Here is a 19,682-nt window from a genome sequence, read left to right as displayed (position 1 = left end):
AGAACTGCGGTCCCAATTTTGCTTGGAAGTCTAATAGATAGCTTTCTAACTCGGAGAAACAACACTGTAGAGAAACCGTGCTTTAGCTACTGTCGACCTCTCTGTGGGCGAAGCAGTTTAGGGTGTACTGTGGCTGAGAGCCTGGGGACGGTTTCCATTTCGTAATATCGGGGGAGAGAAAGGCCGGTACATAATGCAGCTCTGAACTCACTACATGGTTATGGGGAAAGTTCCGTTCCCCCGTGGGAGTGTGCAGGCTTAAACACAGCCACCTTACTCGACGGAAAAACTCGGTTGAGAGCCTGTGCTGCAGGTAAAACAGCTGCTCCTGAGTGTGGAAGCATTTTGTTGTGTGCGTGCGTGAGAGCACTGCAAGGGAGTCCAAAGCTTTTTGCGAGTGAGACTCAGGCCCCAGCGAAAGGCAGAACACCACTCCCCATGTGTTTCATCAAGCTAGCACGGCAGCCCCACTTTTGCATGGAAGTCTAATAGCTAGCGTTGTAACTCGAAGAAACAACAGTGTAGAGAAACGGTGCCTTAGCTACCGTCGACCTCTCTGTGGGCGAAGCAGTTTAGGGTAAACTGTGGCTGAGAGCCTGGGGACGGTTTCAATATCGTAATATCAGGGAGAGACAGGCCGGTACAGAAGGCAGCTCTCAATTCACATCATGGTTATGCGGATAGTACCGTTGCCCAGGGTGTGTGTGCCGGTTTAAACACAGCCACCTAATTCAAAGGAAAAACTCCCTTGAGAGCCTGTGCTGCAGGTAAAACAGCTGCTCCTGTGGGTGGAAGCATTTTGTTGTGTGTGTGCGTGAGAGCACGGCAAGGGAGTCCAAAGCTTTTTGCGAGTGAGACTCAGGCCCCAGCGAAAGGCAGAACACGACTCCCCATGTGTTTCATCAAGCTAGCACGGCAGCCCCACTTTTGCATGGAAGGCTAATAGCTAGCGTTCTATCTCGAAGAAACGACACTGCAGAGAAACCGTGCTTTAGCTACCGTCGACCTCTCTGTGGGGGAAGCAGTTTAAGGTGTACAGTGGGTGAGAGCCTGGGGACGGTTTCCATTTCGTAATATCGGGGGAGAGACAGGCCGGTACAGAAGGCAGCTCTCAACTCACTACATGGTTATGGGGCTAGTTCCGTTGCCCATGTTGTGTGTGCAGGCTTAAACACAGCCACCTAACTCGAAGGAAAAACTCGGTAGAGAGCCTGTGCTGCAGGTAAAACAGCTGCTCCTGAGTGTGGAGGCATTTTGTTGTGTGCGTGCGTGAGAGCACTGCAAGGGAGTCCAAAGCTTTTTGCGAGTGAGACTCAGGCCCCAGCGAAAGGCAGAACACGACTCCCCATGTGTTTCATCACGCTAGCACGGCAGCCGCACTTTTGCATGGAAGTCTAATAGCTAGCGTTCTAACTGGAAGAAAACACTGTAGAGAGACCGTGCTTTAGCTACCGTCGACCTCTAGACGGAGGAAGCATTCCACGGAGTACCGTGGCTGAGAGCCTGGGGAACGGGTTCCATACGTGAAAACAAGGGAGAAATAGGTCCTGGCAGAAGGCACCTCTGGACTCAGCTCTTGCTACCTGAAGCTAACACTACTGCTCCATGTGTGCTTGGAATGCTATGTGCTCGACACTGACTGGGAATAAACAAGCCTGTAAAGAATCCCAGCTGCAGCTCATTCGCCTACCAGGCTACTAACACCAAGAATCAATGCTGTAGCGTTACTGCGCTTTAGCTAACATTGCCGTTCCTGAAGCCGCAGGAGTTGTATAGTGCTCGTGTATGAGAGACCGGGGAAAGGGTCCCATACGTGAAATGGAGTGAGAAACAGGCCGGTGCGGAAGGCAGCTCTCAACTCACCTCTTGTTTATGAGGCTAGGACCCTTGCCCCGGGTGTGCCTGCAGGCCATAAGCCAACCACCTAACTCAAAGGAACAACTCTGTAGGGAATTCCTGCTTCGCCTAAAATAGCCATGCCTCAGGGTGGATGCATTGTGTGGTGTGCATGCGTGAGTGCACAGCAAGTGAGTCCAAAACCATTTTCCCTGTGAGACCCAGGCCCCGGAAGAAGCCAGAACACGACTCCCCACTTGCTCCATGAAAGTAGTACTGCGGCCCCACTTTTGAATTGAAGTCTAATGGCTAGCTTTCTAACTCGAAGAAACAACACTGTAGAGAAACCGTGCTTTAGCTACCGTCGACCTCTCTGTGGGCGAAGAAGTTTAGGGTGTACTGTGGCTGAGAGCCTGGGGACGGTTTCCATATCGTAATATCAGGGGAGAGACAGGCCAGTACAGAAGGCAGCTCTCAACTCACATCATGGTTATGGGGCTAGTACCGTTGCCCAGGCTGTGTGTGCCAGCTTAATCACAGCCACCTAACTCGAAGGAAAAACTCGGTTGAGAGCCTGTGCTGCAGGTAAAACAGCTGCTCCTGAGGGTGGCAGCATTTTGTTGTGTGCGTGCGTGAGAGCACTGCAAGGGAGTCCAAAGCTTTTTGCGAGTAAGACTCAGGCCCCAGCGAAAGGCAGAACACGACTCCCCATGTGTTTCAACACGCTAGCACGGCAGCCCCACTTTTGCATGGAAGTCTAATAGCTAGCGTTCTAACTCGAAGAAACAACACTGTAGAGAAACGGTGCCTTAGCTACCGTCGACCTCTCTGTGGGCGAAGCACTTTAGGGTAAACTGTGGCTGAGAGCCTGGGGACGGTTTCAATATCGTAATATCAGAGAGAGACAGGCCGGTACAGAAGGCAGCTCTCAACTCACATCATGGTTATGCGGATAGTACCATTGCCCAGGGTGTGTGTGCCGGCTTAAACACAGCCACCTAATTCAAAGGAAAAACTCCCTTGAGAGCCTGTGCTGCAGGTAAAACAGCTGCTCCTGTGGGTGGAAGCATTTTGTTGTGTGCGTGCATGAGAGCACGGCAAGGGAGTCCAAAGCTTTTTGCGAGTGACACTCAGGCCCGAGCGAAAGGCAGAACACGTCTCCCCATGTGATTCATCAAACTAGCACGGCAGCCCCACTTTGGCATGGAAGGCCAATAGCTAGCGTTCTAACTCGCAGAAACAACACTGTAGAGAAACCGTGCTTTAGCTACCGTCGACCTCTCTGTGGGTGAAGTAGTTGAGGGTGTACTGTGGCTGAGAGCCTGGGGACGGTTTCCATTTCGTAATATCGGGGGAGAGACAGGCCGGTACAGAAGGCACCTCTCAACTCACTACATGGTTATGGGGCTAGTTCCGTTGCCCAGGGTGTGTTTGCAGGCTTAAAGACAGCCACCTAACTCAAAGGAAAAACACGGTAGAGAATCCGTGCTTCAGCTAAAACAGCCGCTCCTGAGGGTGGAAGCATTGGGTTGTGTGCGTCCGTGAGAGCACTGCAAGGGAGTCCAAAGCTTTTTGCGAGTGAGACTCAGGCCCCAGCGAAAGGCAGAACACCACTCCCCATGTGTTTCATCAAGCTAGCACGGCAGCCTCACTTTTGCATGGAAGTCCAATAGCTAGCGTTCTAACTCGAAGAAACAACACTGGAGAGAAACGGTGCCTTAGCTTCCGTCGACCTCTCTGTGGGCGAAGCACTTTAGGGTAAACTGTGGCTGAGAGCCTGGGGACGGTTTCAATATCGTAATATCAGGGAGAGACAGGCCGGTACAGAAGGCAGCTCTCAACTCACATCATGGTTATGCGGATAGTACCGTTGCCCAGGGTGTGTGTGCCGGTTTAAACACAGCCACCTAATTCAAAGGAAAAACTCCCTTGAGAGCCTGTGCTGCAGGTAAAACAGCTGCTCCTGTGGGTGGAAGCATTTTGTTGTGTGTGTGCGTGAGAGCACGGCAAGGGAGTCCAAAGCTTTTTGCGAGTGAGACTCAGGCCCCAGCGAAAGGCAGAACACGACTCCCCATGTGTTTCATCAAGCTAGCACGGCAGCCCCACTTTTGCATGGAAGGCTAATAGCTAGCGTTCTAACTCGAAGAAACGACACTGTAGAGAAACCGTGCTTTAGCTCCCGTCGACCTCTCTGTGGGCGAAGCAGTTTAGGGTGTACTGTGGGTGAGAGCCTGGGGACGGTTTCAATATCGTAATATCGGGGGAGAGACAGGCCAGTACAGAAGGCAGCTCTCAACTCACATCATGGTTATGGGGCTAGTACCGTTGCCCTGGGTGTGTGTGCAGGCTTAAAGACAGCCACCTAACTCAAAGGAAAAACACGGTAGAGAATCCGTGCTTCAGCTAAAACAGCCGCTCCTGAGGGTGGAAGCATTAGGTTGTGTGCGTGCGTGAGAGGACTGCAAGGGAGTCCAAAGTTTCTGCGAGTGAGACTCAGGCCCCAGCAAAAGGCAGAACACGACTCCCCGTGTGTTTCCTTTAGCTAGCACTGCGGCCCTACTTTTGCATGGAAGTCTAATCGCTAGCGTTCTTCCTGGAAGAAACAACACGGTAGAGAAACCGTGCTTTAGCTACCATCCACCTCTCTGAGGGAGGAAGCACTTTCCAGGCTACCGTGGGTGAGAGCCTGAGGAACGGGTTCCTTACGTGAAACCGAGGGAGAAGGAGTCCGGGCCAGAAGGCTCCTCTCGACTCAGCTCTTGTTACCTGAAGCTAACACTTCGGCTCCATGTGTGCATAGGAATGCTAAGGGCTCCGCACTGATTTGGCAGAAAGAAGCCGGTCAAGAACCCCAGCTTCAGCTCATTCGCCTCTCCACAGGGTGGCAGCATTTTCAAGTCTGCTCGAGTGCAAACCTGGGGAAGGAGTCCCAGCAGAATTCGGAGGGAGAAATAAGCATGGGCAGAAGACACCTATCGACTCAACTCTTGTTTCGGGAAACTAGATCGGCTCTCCCGTGTGTGCGTGGAGTCCTCAGTGCCATCCACGTAACGCAAAGGAACAAAACTGTAGAGAACCCGTGCCTCAGCAAAGATCGCCCTTCCTGAGCGGGAACTTCATGTATTGTGTGTTTTTGTGAAAGCATGAGAAATGGAACCTACACGTAACCCGGAGTGAGAAGCAGGCCTGGAAGGAAGGCTGCTGTCGACTCACCTCTTGTTTGAGGAGATTAGCACTGCTGCACCCTGTGTGCCTGGATGCCTAGTTACCAGGCTACTAACACCAAGAATCAATCCTATAGAGTGACTGCGCTTCAGTTAACATTGCCGTTCCTGAAGCAGGAGGAATTTGACACTGCTCGTGTACGAGACACCGGGGAAAGGGTCCCATACGTGAAATGGAGTGAGAAACAGGCCGGTGCGGAAGGCAGCTCTCAAGTCACCTCTGGTTTATGAGGCTAGTACCCTTGCCCCGGGGGTGCCTGCAGGCCTAAAGCCAACCACCTAACTCAAAGGAACAACTCTGTAGGGAATTTCTGCTTCGGCTAAAAGAGCCATGCCTCAGGGTGGACGCATTTTGCTGTGTGCATGCGTGAGCGCACTGCAGGTGAGCCCAAAACCATTTTCCTTGTGAGACCCAGGCCCCGGAAGAAGCCAGAACACGACTCCCCACTTGCTCCATGAAGCTAGAACTGCGGTCCCAATTTTGCTTGGAAGTCTAATAGATAGCTTTCTAACTCGGAGAAACAACACTGTAGAGAAACCGTGCTTTAGCTACTGTCGACCTCTCTGTGGGCGAAGCAGTTTAGGGTGTACTGTGGCTGAGAGCCTGGGGACGGTTTCCATTTCGTAATATCGGGGGAGAGAAAGGCCGGTACATAATGCAGCTCTGAACTCACTACATGGTTATGGGGAAAGTTCCGTTCCCCCGTGGGAGTGTGCAGGCTTAAACACAGCCACCTTACTCGACGGAAAAACTCGGTTGAGAGCCTGTGCTGCAGGTAAAACAGCTGCTCCTGAGTGTGGAAGCATTTTGTTGTGTGCGTGCGTGAGAGCACTGCAAGGGAGTCCAAAGCTTTTTGCGAGTGAGACTCAGGCCCCAGCGAAAGGCAGAACACCACTCCCCATGTGTTTCATCAAGCTAGCACGGCAGCCCCACTTTTGCATGGAAGTCTAATAGCTAGCGTTGTAACTCGAAGAAACAACAGTGTAGAGAAACGGTGCCTTAGCTACCGTCGACCTCTCTGTGGGCGAAGCAGTTTAGGGTAAACTGTGGCTGAGAGCCTGGGGACGGTTTCAATATCGTAATATCAGGGAGAGACAGGCCGGTACAGAAGGCAGCTCTCAATTCACATCATGGTTATGCGGATAGTACCGTTGCCCAGGGTGTGTGTGCCGGTTTAAACACAGCCACCTAATTCAAAGGAAAAATTCCCTTGAGAGCCTGTGCTGCAGGTAAAAGAGCTGCTCCTGTGGGTGGAAGCATTTTGTTGTGTGTGTGCGTGAGAGCACGGCAAGGGAGTCCAAAGCTTTTTGCGAGTGAGACTCAGGCCCCAGCGAAAGGCAGAACACGACTCCCCATGTGTTTCATCAAGCTAGCACAGCAGCCCCACTTTTGCATGGAAGGCTAATAGCTAGCGTTCTAACTCGAAGAAACGACACTGCAGAGAAACCGTGCTTTAGCTACCGTCGACCTCTCTGTGGGGGAAGCAGTTTAAGGTGTACAGTGGGTGAGAGCCTGGGGACGGTTTCCATTTCGTAATATCGGGGGAGAGACAGGCCGGTACAGAAGGCAGCTCTCAACTCACTACATGGTTATGGGGCTAGTTCCGTTGCCCATGTTGTGTGTGCAGGCTTAAACACAGCCACCTAACTCGAAGGAAAAACTCGGTAGAGGGCCTGTGCTGCAGGTAAAACAGCTGCTCCTGAGTGTGGAGGCATTTTGTTGTGTGCGTGCGTGAGAGCACTGCAAGGGAGTCCAAAGCTTTTTGCGAGTGAGACTCAGGCCCCAGCGAAAGGCAGAACACGACTCCCCATGTGTTTCATCACGCTAGCACGGCAGCCGCACTTTTGCATGGAAGTCTAATAGCTAGCGTTCTAACTGGAAGAAAACACTGTAGAGAGACCGTGCTTTAGCTACCGTCGACCTCTAGACGGAGAAAGCATTCCACGGAGTACCGTGGCTGAGAGCCTGGGGAACGGGTTCCATACGTGAAAACAAGGGAGAAATAGGTCCTGGCAGAAGGCACCTCTGGACTCAGCTCTTGCTACCTGAAGCTAACACTACTGCTCCATGTGTGCTTGGAATGCTATGTGCTCGACACTGACTGGGAATAAACAAGCCTGTAAAGAATCCCAGCTGCAGCTCATTCGCCTACCAGGCTACTAACACCAAGAATCAATGCTGTAGCGTTACTGCGCTTTAGCTAACATTGCCGTTCCTGAAGCCGCAGGAGTTGTATAGTGCTCGTGTATGAGAGACCGGGGAAAGGGTCCCATACGTGAAATGGAGTGAGAAACAGGCCGGTGCGGAAGGCAGCTCTCAACTTACCTCTTGTTTATGAGGCTAGGACCCTTGCCCCGGGTGTGCCTGCAGGCCATAAGCCAACCACCTAACTCAAAGGAACAACTCTGTAGGGAATTCCTGCTTCGCCTAAAATAGCCATGCCTCAGGGTGGATGCATTGTGTGGTGTGCATGCGTGAGTGCACAGCAAGTGAGTCCAAAACCATTTTCCCTGTGAGACCCAGGCCCCGGAAGAAGCCAGAACACGACTCCCCACTTGCTCCATGAAACTAGTACTGCGGCCCCACTTTTGAATTGAAGTCTAATGGCTAGCTTTCTAACTCGAAGAAACAACACTGTAGAGAAACCGTGCTTTAGCTACCGTCGACCTCTCTGTGGGCGAAGAAGTTTAGGGTGTACTGTGGCTGAGAGCCTGGGGACGGTTTCCATATCGTAATATCGGGGGAGAGACAGGCCGGTACAGAAGGCAGCTCTCAACTCACATCATGGTTATGGGGCTAGTACCGTTGCCCAGGCTGTGTGTGCCAGCTTAAACACAGCCACCTAACTCGAAGGAAAAACTCGGTTGAGAGCCTGTGCTGCAGGTAAAACAGCTGCTCCTGAGGGTGACAGCATTTTGTTGTGTGCGTGCGTGAGAGCACTGCAAGGGAGTCCAAAGCTTTTTGCGAGTGAGACTCAGGCCCCAGCGAAAGGCAGAACACGACTCCCCATGTGTTTCAACACGCTAGCACGGCAGCCCCACTTTTGCATGGAAGTCTAATAGCTAGCGTTCTAACTCGAAGAAACAACACTGTAGAGAAACGGTGCCTTAGCTACCGTCGACCTCTCTGTGGGCGAAGCACTTTAGGGTAAACTGTGGCTGAGAGCCTGGGGACGGTTTCAATATCGTAATATCAGAGAGAGACAGGCCGGTACAGAAGGCAGCTCTCAACTCACATCATGGTTATGCGGATAGTACCATTGCCCAGGGTGTGTGTGCCGGCTTAAACACAGCCACCTAATTCAAAGGAAAAACTCCCTTGAGAGCCTGTGCTGCAGGTAAAACAGCTGCTCCTGTGGGTGGAAGCATTTTGTTGTGTGCGTGCGGGAGAGCACGGCAAGGGAGTCCAAAGCTTTTTGCGAGTGACACTGAGGCCCGAGCGAAAGGCAGAACACGTCTCCCCATGTGATTCATCAAACTAGCACGGCAGCCCCACTTTGGCATGGAAGGCCAATAGCTAGCGTTCTAACTCGAAGAAACAACACTGTAGAGAAACCGTGCTTTAGCTACCGTCGACCTCTCTGTGGGCGAAGAAGTTTAGGGTGTACTGTGGCTGAGAGCCTGGGGACGGTTTCAATATCGTAATATCGGGGGAGAGACAGGCCAGTACAGAAGGCAGCTCTCAACTCACATCATCGTTATGGGGCTAGTACCGTTGCCCTGGGTGTGTGTGCAGGCTTAAAGACAGCCACCTAACTCAAAGGAAAAACACGGTAGAGAATCCGTGCTTCAGCTAAAACAGCCGCTCCTGAGGGTGGAAGCATTTGGTTGTGTGCGTGCGTGAGAGGACTGCAAGGGAGTCCAAAGTTTCTGCGAGTGAGACTCAGGCCCCAGCAAAAGGCAGAACACGACTCCCCGTGTGTTTCCTTTAGCTAGCACTGCGGCCCTACTTTTGCATGGAAGTCTAATCGCTAGCGTTCTTCCTGGAAGAAACAACACGGTAGAGAAACCGTGCTTTAGCTACCATCCACCTCTCTGAGGGAGGAAGCACTTTCCAGGCTACCGTGGGTGAGAGCCTGAGGAACGGGTTCCTTACGTGAAACCGAGGGAGAAGGAGTCCGGGCCAGAAGGCTCCTCTCGACTCAGCTCTTGTTACCTGAAGCTAACACTTCGGCTCCATGTGTGCATAGGAATGCTAAGGGCTCTGCACTGATTTGGCAGAAAGAAGCCGGTCAAGAACCCCAGCTTCAGCTCATTCGCCTCTCCACAGGGTGGCAGCATTTTCAAGTCTGCTCGAGTGCAAACCTGGGGAAGGAGTCCCAGCAGAATTCGGAGGGAGAAATAAGCATGGGCAGAAGACACCTATCGACTCAACTCTTGTTTCGGGAAACTAGATCGGCTCTCCCGTGTGTGCGTGGAGTCCTCAGTGCCATCCACGTAACGCAAAGGAACAAAACTGTAGAGAACCCGTGCCTCAGCAAAGATCGCCCTTCCTGAGCGGGAACTTCATGTATTGTGTGTTTTTGTGAAAGCATGAGAAATGGAACCTACACGTAACTCGGAGTGAGAAGCAGGCCTGGAAGGAAGGCTGCTGTCGACTCACCTCTTGTTTGAGGAGATTAGCACTGCTGCACCCTGTGTGCCTGGATGCCTAGTTACCAGGCTACTAACACCAAGAATCAATCTTATAGAGGGACTGCGCTTCAGTTAACATTGCCGTTCCTGAAGCAGGAGGAATTTGACACTGCTCGTGTACGAGACACCGGGGAAAGGGTCCCATACGTGAAATGGAGTGAGAAACAGGCCGGTGCGGAAGGCAGCTCTCAAGTCACCTCTGGTTTATGAGGCTAGTACCCTTGCCCCGGGGGTGCCTGCAGGCCTAAAGCCAACCACCTAACTCAAAGGAACAACTCTGTAGGGAATTTCTGCTTCGGCTAAAAGAGCCATGCCTCAGGGTGGACGCATTTTGCTGTGTGCATGCGTGAGCGCACTGCAGGTGAGCCCAAAACCATTTTCCTTGTGAGACCCAGGCCCCGGAAGAAGCCAGAACACGACTCCCCACTTGCTCCATGAAGCTAGAACTGCGGTCCCAATTTTGCTTGGAAGTCTAATAGATAGCTTTCTAACTCGGAGAAACAACACTGTAGAGAAACCGTGCTTTAGCTACTGTCGACCTCTCTGTGGGCGAAGCAGTTTAGGGTGTACTGTGGCTGAGAGCCTGGGGACGGTTTCCATTTCGTAATATCGGGGGAGAGAAAGGCCGGTACATAATGCAGCTCTGAACTCACTACATGGTTATGGGGAAAGTTCCGTTCCCCCGTGGGAGTGTGCAGGCTTAAACACAGCCACCTTACTCGACAGAAAAACTCGGTTGAGATCCTGTGCTGCAGGTAAAACAGCTGCTCCTGAGTGTGGAAGCATTTTGTTGTGTGCGTGCGTGAGAGCACTGCAAGGGAGTCCAAAGCTTTTTGCGAGTGAGACTCAGGCCCCAGCGAAAGGCAGAACACCACTCCCCATGTGTTTCATCAAGCTAGCACGACAGCCCCACTTTTGCATGGAAGTCTAATAGCTAGCGTTGTAACTCGAAGAAACAACAGTGTAGAGAAACGGTGCCTTAGCTACCGTCGACCTCTCTGTGGGCGAAGCAGTTTAGGGTAAACTGTGGCTGAGAGCCTGGGGACGGTTTCAATATCGTAATATCAGGGAGAGACAGGCCGGTACAGAAGGCAGCTCTCAACTCACATCATGGTTATGCGGATAGTACCGTTGCCCAGGGTGTGTGTGCCGGTTTAAACACAGCCACCTAATTCAAAGGAAAAATTCCCTTGAGAGCCTGTGCTGCAGGTAAAACAGCTGCTCCTGTGGGTGGAAGCATTTTGTTGTGTGTGTGCGTGAGAGCACGGCAAGGGAGTCCAAAGCTTTTTGCGAGTGAGACTCAGGCCCCAGCGAAAGGCAGAACACGACTCCCCATGTGTTTCATCAAGCTAGCACGGCAGCCCCACTTTTGCATGGAAGGCTAATAGCTAGCGTTCTAACTCGAAGAAACGACACTGCAGAGAAACCGTGCTTTAGCTACCGTCGACCTCTCTGTGGGGGAAGCAGTTTAAGGTGTACAGTGGGTGAGAGCCTGGGGACGGTTTCCATTTCGTAATATCGGGGGAGAGACAGGCCGGTACAGAAGGCAGCTCTCAACTCACTACATGGTTATGGGGCTAGTTCCGTTGCCCATGTTGTGTGTGCAGGCTTAAACACAGCCACCTAACTCGAAGGAAAAACTCGGTAGAGAGCCTGTGCTGCAGGTAAAACAGCTGTTCCTGAGTGTGGAGGCATTTTGTTGTGTGCGTGCGTGAGAGCACTGCAAGGGAGTCCAAAGCTTTTTGCGAGTGAGACTCAGGCCCCAGCGAAAGGCAGAACACGACTCCCCATGTGTTTCATCACGCTAGCACGGCAGCCGCACTTTTGCATGGAAGTCTAATAGCTAGCGTTCTAACTGGAAGAAAACACTGTAGAGAGACCGTGCTTTAGCTACCGTCGACCTCTAGACGGAGGAAGCATTCCACGGAGTACCGTGGCTGAGAGCCTGGGGAACGGGTTCCATACGTGAAAACAAGGGAGAAATAGGTCCTGGCAGAAGGCACCTCTGGACTCAGCTCTTGCTACCTGAAGCTAACACTACTGCTCCATGTGTGCTTGGAATGCTATGTGCTCGACACTGACTGGGAATAAACAAGCCTGTAAAGAATCCCAGCTGCAGCTCATTCGCCTACCAGGCTACTAACACCAAGAATCAATGCTGTAGCGTTACTGCGCTTTAGCTAACATTGCCGTTCCTGAAGCCGCAGGAGTTGTATAGTGCTCGTGTATGAGAGACCGGGGAAAGGGTCCCATACGTGAAATGGAGTGAGAAACAGGCCGGTGCGGAAGGCAGCTCTCAACTCACCTCTTGTTTATGAGGCTAGGACCCTTGCCCCGGGTGTGCCTGCAGGCCATAAGCCAACCACCTAACTCAAAGGAACAACTCTGTAGGGAATTCCTGCTTCGCCTAAAATAGCCATGCCTCAGGGTGGATGCATTGTGTGGTGTGCATGCGTGAGTGCACAGCAAGTGAGTCCAAAACCATTTTCCCTGTGAGACCCAGGCCCCGGAAGAAGCCAGAACACGACTCCCCACTTGCTCCATGAAACTAGTACTGCGGCCCCACTTTTGAATTGAAGTCTAATGGCTAGCTTTCTAACTCGAAGAAACAACACTGTAGAGAAACCGTGCTTTAGCTACCGTCGACCTCTCTGTGGGCGAAGAAGTTTAGGGTGTACTGTGGCTGAGAGCCTTGGGACGGTTTCCATATCGTAATATCGGGGGAGAGACAGGCCGGTACAGAAGGCAGCTCTCAACTCACATCATGGTTATGGGGCTAGTACCGTTGCCCAGGCTGTGTGTGCCAGCTTAAACACAGCCACCTAACTCGAAGGAAAAACTCGGTTGAGAGCCTGTGCTGCAGGTAAAACAGCTGCTCCTGAGGGTGACAGCATTTTGTTGTGTGCGTGCGTGAGAGCACTGCAAGGGAGTCCAAAGCTTTTTGCGAGTGAGACTCAGGCCCCAGCGAAAGGCAGAACACGACTCCCCATGTGTTTCAACACGCTAGCACGGCAGCCCCACTTTTGCATGGAAGTCTAATAGCTAGCGTTCTAACTCGAAGAAACAACACTGTAGAGAAACGGTGCCTTAGCTACCGTCGACCTCTCTGTGGGCGAAGCACTTTAGGGTAAACTGTGGCTGAGAGCCTGTGGACGGTTTCAATATCGTAATATCAGAGAGAGACAGGCCGGTACAGAAGGCAGCTCTCAACTCACATCATGGTTATGCGGATAGTACCATTGCCCAGGGTGTGTGTGCCGGCTTAAACACAGCCACCTAATTCAAAGGAAAAACTCCCTTGAGAGCCTGTGCTGCAGGTAAAACAGCTGCTCCTGTGGGTGGAAGCATTTTGTTGTGTGCGTGCGGGAGAGCACGGCAAGGGAGTCCAAAGCTTTTTGCGAGTGACACTCAGGCCCGAGCGAAAGGCAGAACACGTCTCCCCATGTGATTCATCAAACTAGCACGGCAGCCCCACTTTGGCATGGAAGGCCAATAGCTAGCGTTCTAACTCGCAGAAACAACACTGTAGAGAAACCGTGCTTTAGCTACCGTCGACCTCTCTGTGGGTGAAGTAGTTGAGGGTGTACTGTGGCTGAGAGCCTGGGGACGGTTTCCATTTCGTAATATCGGGGGAGAGACAGGCCGGTACAGAAGGCACCTCTCAACTCACTACATGGTTATGGGGCTAGTTCCGTTGCCCAGGGTGTGTTTGCAGGCTTAAAGACAGCCACCTAACTCAAAGGAAAAACACGGTAGAGAATCCGTGCTTCAGCTAAAACAGCCGCTCCTGAGGGTGGAAGCATTGGGTTGTGTGCGTCCGTGAGAGCACTGCAAGGGAGTCCAAAGCTTTTTGCGAGTGAGACTCAGGCCCCAGCGAAAGGCAGAACACCACTCCCCATGTGTTTCATCAAGCTAGCACGGCAGCCTCACTTTTGCATGGAAGTCCAATAGCTAGCGTTCTAACTCGAAGAAACAACACTGGAGAGAAACGGTGCCTTAGCTTCCGTCGACCTCTCTGTGGGCGAAGCACTTTAGGGTAAACTGTGGCTGAGAGCCTGGGGACGGTTTCAATATCGTAATATCAGGGAGAGACAGGCCGGTACAGAAGGCAGCTCTCAACTCACATCATGGTTATGCGGATAGTACCGTTGCCCAGGGTGTGTGTGCCGGTTTAAACACAGCCACCTAATTCAAAGGAAAAACTCCCTTGAGAGCCTGTGCTGCAGGTAAAACAGCTGCTCCTGTGGGTGGAAGCATTTTGTTGTGTGTGTGCGTGAGAGCACGGCAAGGGAGTCCAAAGCTTTTTGCGAGTGAGACTCAGGCCCCAGCGAAAGGCAGAACACGACTCCCCATGTGTTTCATCAAGCTAGCACGGCAGCCCCACTTTTGCATGGAAGGCTAATAGCTAGCGTTCTAACTCGAAGAAACGACACTGTAGAGAAACCGTGCTTTAGCTCCCGTCGACCTCTCTGTGGGCGAAGCAGTTTAGGGTGTACTGTGGGTGAGAGCCTGGGGACGGTTTCAATATCGTAATATCGGGGGAGAGACAGGCCAGTACAGAAGGCAGCTCTCAACTCACATCATGGTTATGGGGCTAGTACCGTTGCCCTGGGTGTGTGTGCAGGCTTAAAGACAGCCACCTAACTCAAAGGAAAAACACGGTAGAGAATCCGTGCTTCAGCTAAAACAGCCGCTCCTGAGGGTGGAAGCATTAGGTTGTGTGCGTGCGTGAGAGGACTGCAAGGGAGTCCAAAGTTTCTGCGAGTGAGACTCAGGCCCCAGCAAAAGGCAGAACACGACTCCCCGTGTGTTTCCTTTAGCTAGCACTGCGGCCCTACTTTTGCATGGAAGTCTAATCGCTAGCGTTCTTCCTGGAAGAAACAACACGGTAGAGAAACCGTGCTTTAGCTACCATCCACCTCTCTGAGGGAGGAAGCACTTTCCAGGCTACCGTGGGTGAGAGCCTGAGGAACGGGTTCCTTACGTGAAACCGAGGGAGAAGGAGTCCGGGCCAGAAGGCTCCTCTCGACTCAGCTCTTGTTACCTGAAGCTAACACTTCGGCTCCATGTGTGCATAGGAATGCTAAGGGCTCCGCACTGATTTGGCAGAAAGAAGCCGGTCAAGAACCCCAGCTTCAGCTCATTCGCCTCTCCACAGGGTGGCAGCATTTTCAAGTCTGCTCGAGTGCAAACCTGGGGAAGGAGTCCCAGCAGAATTCGGAGGGAGAAATAAGCATGGGCAGAAGACACCTATCGACTCAACTCTTGTTTCGGGAAACTAGATCGGCTCTCCCGTGTGTGCGTGGAGTCCTCAGTGCCATCCACGTAACGCAAAGGAACAAAACTGTAGAGAACCCGTGCCTCAGCAAAGATCGCCCTTCCTGAGCGGGAACTTCATGTATTGTGTGTTTTTGTGAAAGCATGAGAAATGGAACCTACACGTAACCCGGAGTGAGAAGCAGGCCTGGAAGGAAGGCTGCTGTCGACTCACCTCTTGTTTGAGGAGATTAGCACTGCTGCACCCTGTGTGCCTGGATGCCTAGTTACCAGGCTACTAACACCAAGAATCAATCCTATAGAGTGACTGCGCTTCAGTTAACATTGCCGTTCCTGAAGCAGGAGGAATTTGACACTGCTCGTGTACGAGACACCGGGGAAAGGGTCCCATACGTGAAATGGAGTGAGAAACAGGCCGGTGCGGAAGGCAGCTCTCAAGTCACCTCTGGTTTATGAGGCTAGTACCCTTGCCCCGGGGGTGCCTGCAGGCCTAAAGCCAACCACCTAACTCAAAGGAACAACTCTGTAGGGAATTTCTGCTTCGGCTAAAAGAGCCATGCCTCAGGGTGGACGCATTTTGCTGTGTGCATGCGTGAGCGCACTGCAGGTGAGCCCAAAACCATTTTCCTTGTGAGACCCAGGCCCCGGAAGAAGCCAGAACACGACTCCCCACTTGCTCCATGAAGCTAGAACTGCGGTCCCAATTTTGCTTGGAAGTCTAATAGATAGCTTTCTAACTCGGAGAAACAACACTGTAGAGAAACCGTGCTTTAGCTACTGTCGACCTCTCTGTGGGCGAAGCAGTTTAGGGTGTACTGTGGCTGAGAGCCTGGGGACGGTTTCCATTTCGTAATATCGGGGGAGAGAAAGGCCGGTACATAATGCAGCTCTGAACTCACTACATGGTTATGGGGAAAGTTCCGTTCCCCCGTGGGAGTGTGCAGGCTTAAACACAGCCACCTTACTCGACGGAAAAACTCGGTTGAGAGCCTGTGCTGCAGGTAAAACAGCTGCTCCTGAGTGTGGAAGCATTTTGTTGTGTGCGTGCGTGAGAGCACTGCAAGGGAGTCCAAAGCTTTTTGCGAGTGAGACTCAGGCCCCAGCGAAAGGCAGAACACCACTCCCCATGTGTTTCATCAAGCTAGCACGGCAGCCCCACTTTTGCATGGAAGTCTAATAGCTAGCGTTGTAACTCGAAGAAACAACAGTGTAGAGAAACGGTGCCTTAGCTACCGTCGACCTCTCTGTGGGCGAAGCAGTTTAGGGTAAACTGTGGCTGAGAGCCTGGGGACGGTTTCAATATCGTAATATCAGGGAGAGACAGGCCGGTACAGAAGGCAGCTCTCAATTCACATCATGGTTATGCGGATAGTACCGTTGCCCAGGGTGTGTGTGCCGGTTTAAACACAGCCACCTAATTCAAAGGAAAAATTCCCTTGAGAGCCTGTGCTGCAGGTAAAAGAGCTGCTCCTGTGGGTGGAAGCATTTTGTTGTGTGTGTGCGTGAGAGCACGGCAAGGGAGTCCAAAGCTTTTTGTGAGTGAGACTCAGGCCCCAGCGAAAGGCAGAACACGACTCCCCATGTGTTTCATCAAGCTAGCACAGCAGCCCCACTTTTGCATGGAAGGCTAATAGCTAGCGTTCTAACTCGAAGAAACGACACTGCAGAGAAACCGTGCTTTAGCTACCGTCGACCTCTCTGTGGGGGAAGCAGTTTAAGGTGTACAGTGGGTGAGAGCCTGGGGACGGTTTCCATTTCGTAATATCGGGGGAGAGACAGGCCGGTACAGAAGGCAGCTCTCAACTCACTACATGGTTATGGGGCTAGTTCCGTTGCCCATGTTGTGTGTGCAGGCTTAAACACAGCCACCTAACTCGAAGGAAAAACTCGGTAGAGGGCCTGTGCTGCAGGTAAAACAGCTGCTCCTGAGTGTGGAGGCATTTTGTTGTGTGCGTGCGTGAGAGCACTGCAAGGGAGTCCAAAGCTTTTTGCGAGTGAGACTCAGGCCCCAGCGAAAGGCAGAACACGACTCCCCATGTGTTTCATCACGCTAGCACGGCAGCCGCACTTTTGCATGGAAGTCTAATAGCTAGCGTTCTAACTGGAAGAAAACACTGTAGAGAGACCGTGCTTTAGCTACCGTCGACCTCTAGACGGAGAAAGCATTCCACGGAGTACCGTGGCTGAGAGCCTGGGGAACGGGTTCCATACGTGAAAACAAGGGAGAAATAGGTCCTGGCAGAAGGCACCTCTGGACTCAGCTCTTGCTACCTGAAGCTAACACTACTGCTCCATGTGTGCTTGGAATGCTATGTGCTCGACACTGACTGGGAATAAACAAGCCTGTAAAGAATCCCAGCTGCAGCTCATTCGCCTACCAGGCTACTAACACCAAGAATCAATGCTGTAGCGTTACTGCGCTTTAGCTAACATTGCCGTTCCTGAAGCCGCAGGAGTTGTATAGTGCTCGTGTATGAGAGACCGGGGAAAGGGTCCCATACGTGAAATGGAGTGAGAAACAGGCCGGTGCGGAAGGCAGCTCTCAACTTACCTCTTGTTTATGAGGCTAGGACCCTTGCCCCGGGTGTGCCTGCAGGCCATAAGCCAACCACCTAACTCAAAGGAACAACTCTGTAGGGAATTCCTGCTTCGCCTAAAATAGCCATGCCTCAGGGTGGATGCATTGTGTGGTGTGCATGCGTGAGTGCACAGCAAGTGAGTCCAAAACCATTTTCCCTGTGAGACCCAGGCCCCGGAAGAAGCCAGAACACGACTCCCCACTTGCTCCATGAAACTAGTACTGCGGCCCCACTTTTGAATTGAAGTCTAATGGCTAGCTTTCTAACTCGAAGAAACAACACTGTAGAGAAACCGTGCTTTAGCTACCGTCGACCTCTCTGTGGGCGAAGAAGTTTAGGGTGTACTGTGGCTGAGAGCCTGGGGACGGTTTCCATATCGTAATATCGGGGGAGAGACAGGCCGGTACAGAAGGCAGCTCTCAACTCACATCATGGTTATGGGGCTAGTACCGTTGCCCAGGCTGTGTGTGCCAGCTTAAACACAGCCACCTAACTCGAAGGAAAAACTCGGTTGAGAGCCTGTGCTGCAGGTAAAACAGCTGCTCCTGAGGGTGACAGCATTTTGTTGTGTGCGTGCGTGAGAGCACTGCAAGGGAGTCCAAAGCTTTTTGCGAGTGAGACTCAGGCCCCAGCGAAAGGCAGAACACGACTCCCCATGTGTTTCAACACGCTAGCACGGCAGCCCCACTTTTGCATGGAAGTCTAATAGCTAGCGTTCTAACTCGAAGAAACAACACTGTAGAGAAACGGTGCCTTAGCTACCGTCGACCTCTCTGTGGGCGAAGCACTTTAGGGTAAACTGTGGCTGAGAGCCTGGGGACGGTTTCAATATCGTAATATCAGAGAGAGACAGGCCGGTACAGAAGGCAGCTCTCAACTCACATCATGGTTATGCGGATAGTACCATTGCCCAGGGTGTGTGTGCCGGCTTAAACACAGCCACCTAATTCAAAGGAAAAACTCCCTTGAGAGCCTGTGCTGCAGGTAAAACAGCTGCTCCTGTGGGTGGAAGCATTTTGTTGTGTGCGTGCGGGAGAGCACGGCAAGGGAGTCCAAAGCTTTTTGCGAGTGACACTGAGGCCCGAGCGAAAGGCAGAACACGTCTCCCCATGTGATTCATCAAACTAGCACGGCAGCCCCACTTTGGCATGGAAGGCCAATAGCTAGCGTTCTAACTCGAAGAAACAACACTGTAGAGAAACCGTGCTTTAGCTACCGTCGACCTCTCTGTGGGCGAAGAAGTTTAGGGTGTACTGTGGCTGAGAGCCTGGGGACGGTTTCAATATCGTAATATCGGGGGAGAGACAGGCCAGTACAGAAGGCAGCTCTCAACTCACATCATCGTTATGGGGCTAGTACCGTTGCCCTGGGTGTGTGTGCAGGCTTAAAGACAGCCACCTAACTCAAAGGAAAAACACGGTAGAGAATCCGTGCTTCAGCTAAAACAGCCGCTCCTGAGGGTGGAAGCATTTGGTTGTGTGCGTGCGTGAGAGGACTGCAAGGGAGTCCAAAGTTTCTGCGAGTGAGACTCAGGCCCCAGCAAAAGGCAGAACACGACTCCCCGTGTGTTTCCTTTAGCTAGCACTGCGGCCCTACTTTTGCATGGAAGTCTAATCGCTAGCGTTCTTCCTGGAAGAAACAACACGGTAGAGAAACCGTGCTTTAGCTACCATCCACCTCTCTGAGGGAGGAAGCACTTTCCAGGCTACCGTGGGTGAGAGCCTGAGGAACGGGTTCCTTACGTGAAACCGAGGGAGAAGGAGTCCGGGCCAGAAGGCTCCTCTCGACTCAGCTCTTGTTACCTGAAGCTAACACTTCGGCTCCATGTGTGCATAGGAATGCTAAGGGCTCTGCACTGATTTGGCAGAAAGAAGCCGGTCAAGAACCCCAGCTTCAGCTCATTCGCCTCTCCACAGGGTGGCAGCATTTTCAAGTCTGCTCGAGTGCAAACCTGGGGAAGGAGTCCCAGCAGAATTCGGAGGGAGAAATAAGCATGGGCAGAAGACACCTATCGACTCAACTCTTGTTTCGGGAAACTAGATCGGCTCTCCCGTGTGTGCGTGGAGTCCTCAGTGCCATCCACGTAACGCAAAGGAACAAAACTGTAGAGAACCCGTGCCTCAGCAAAGAT

Source organism: Halichoerus grypus, chromosome X (genome assembly GCF_964656455.1).
Source record: "Halichoerus grypus chromosome X, mHalGry1.hap1.1, whole genome shotgun sequence".
Taxonomy (NCBI): Eukaryota; Metazoa; Chordata; class Mammalia; order Carnivora; family Phocidae; genus Halichoerus; species Halichoerus grypus.
This window is presented reverse-complemented; position numbering follows the sequence as displayed.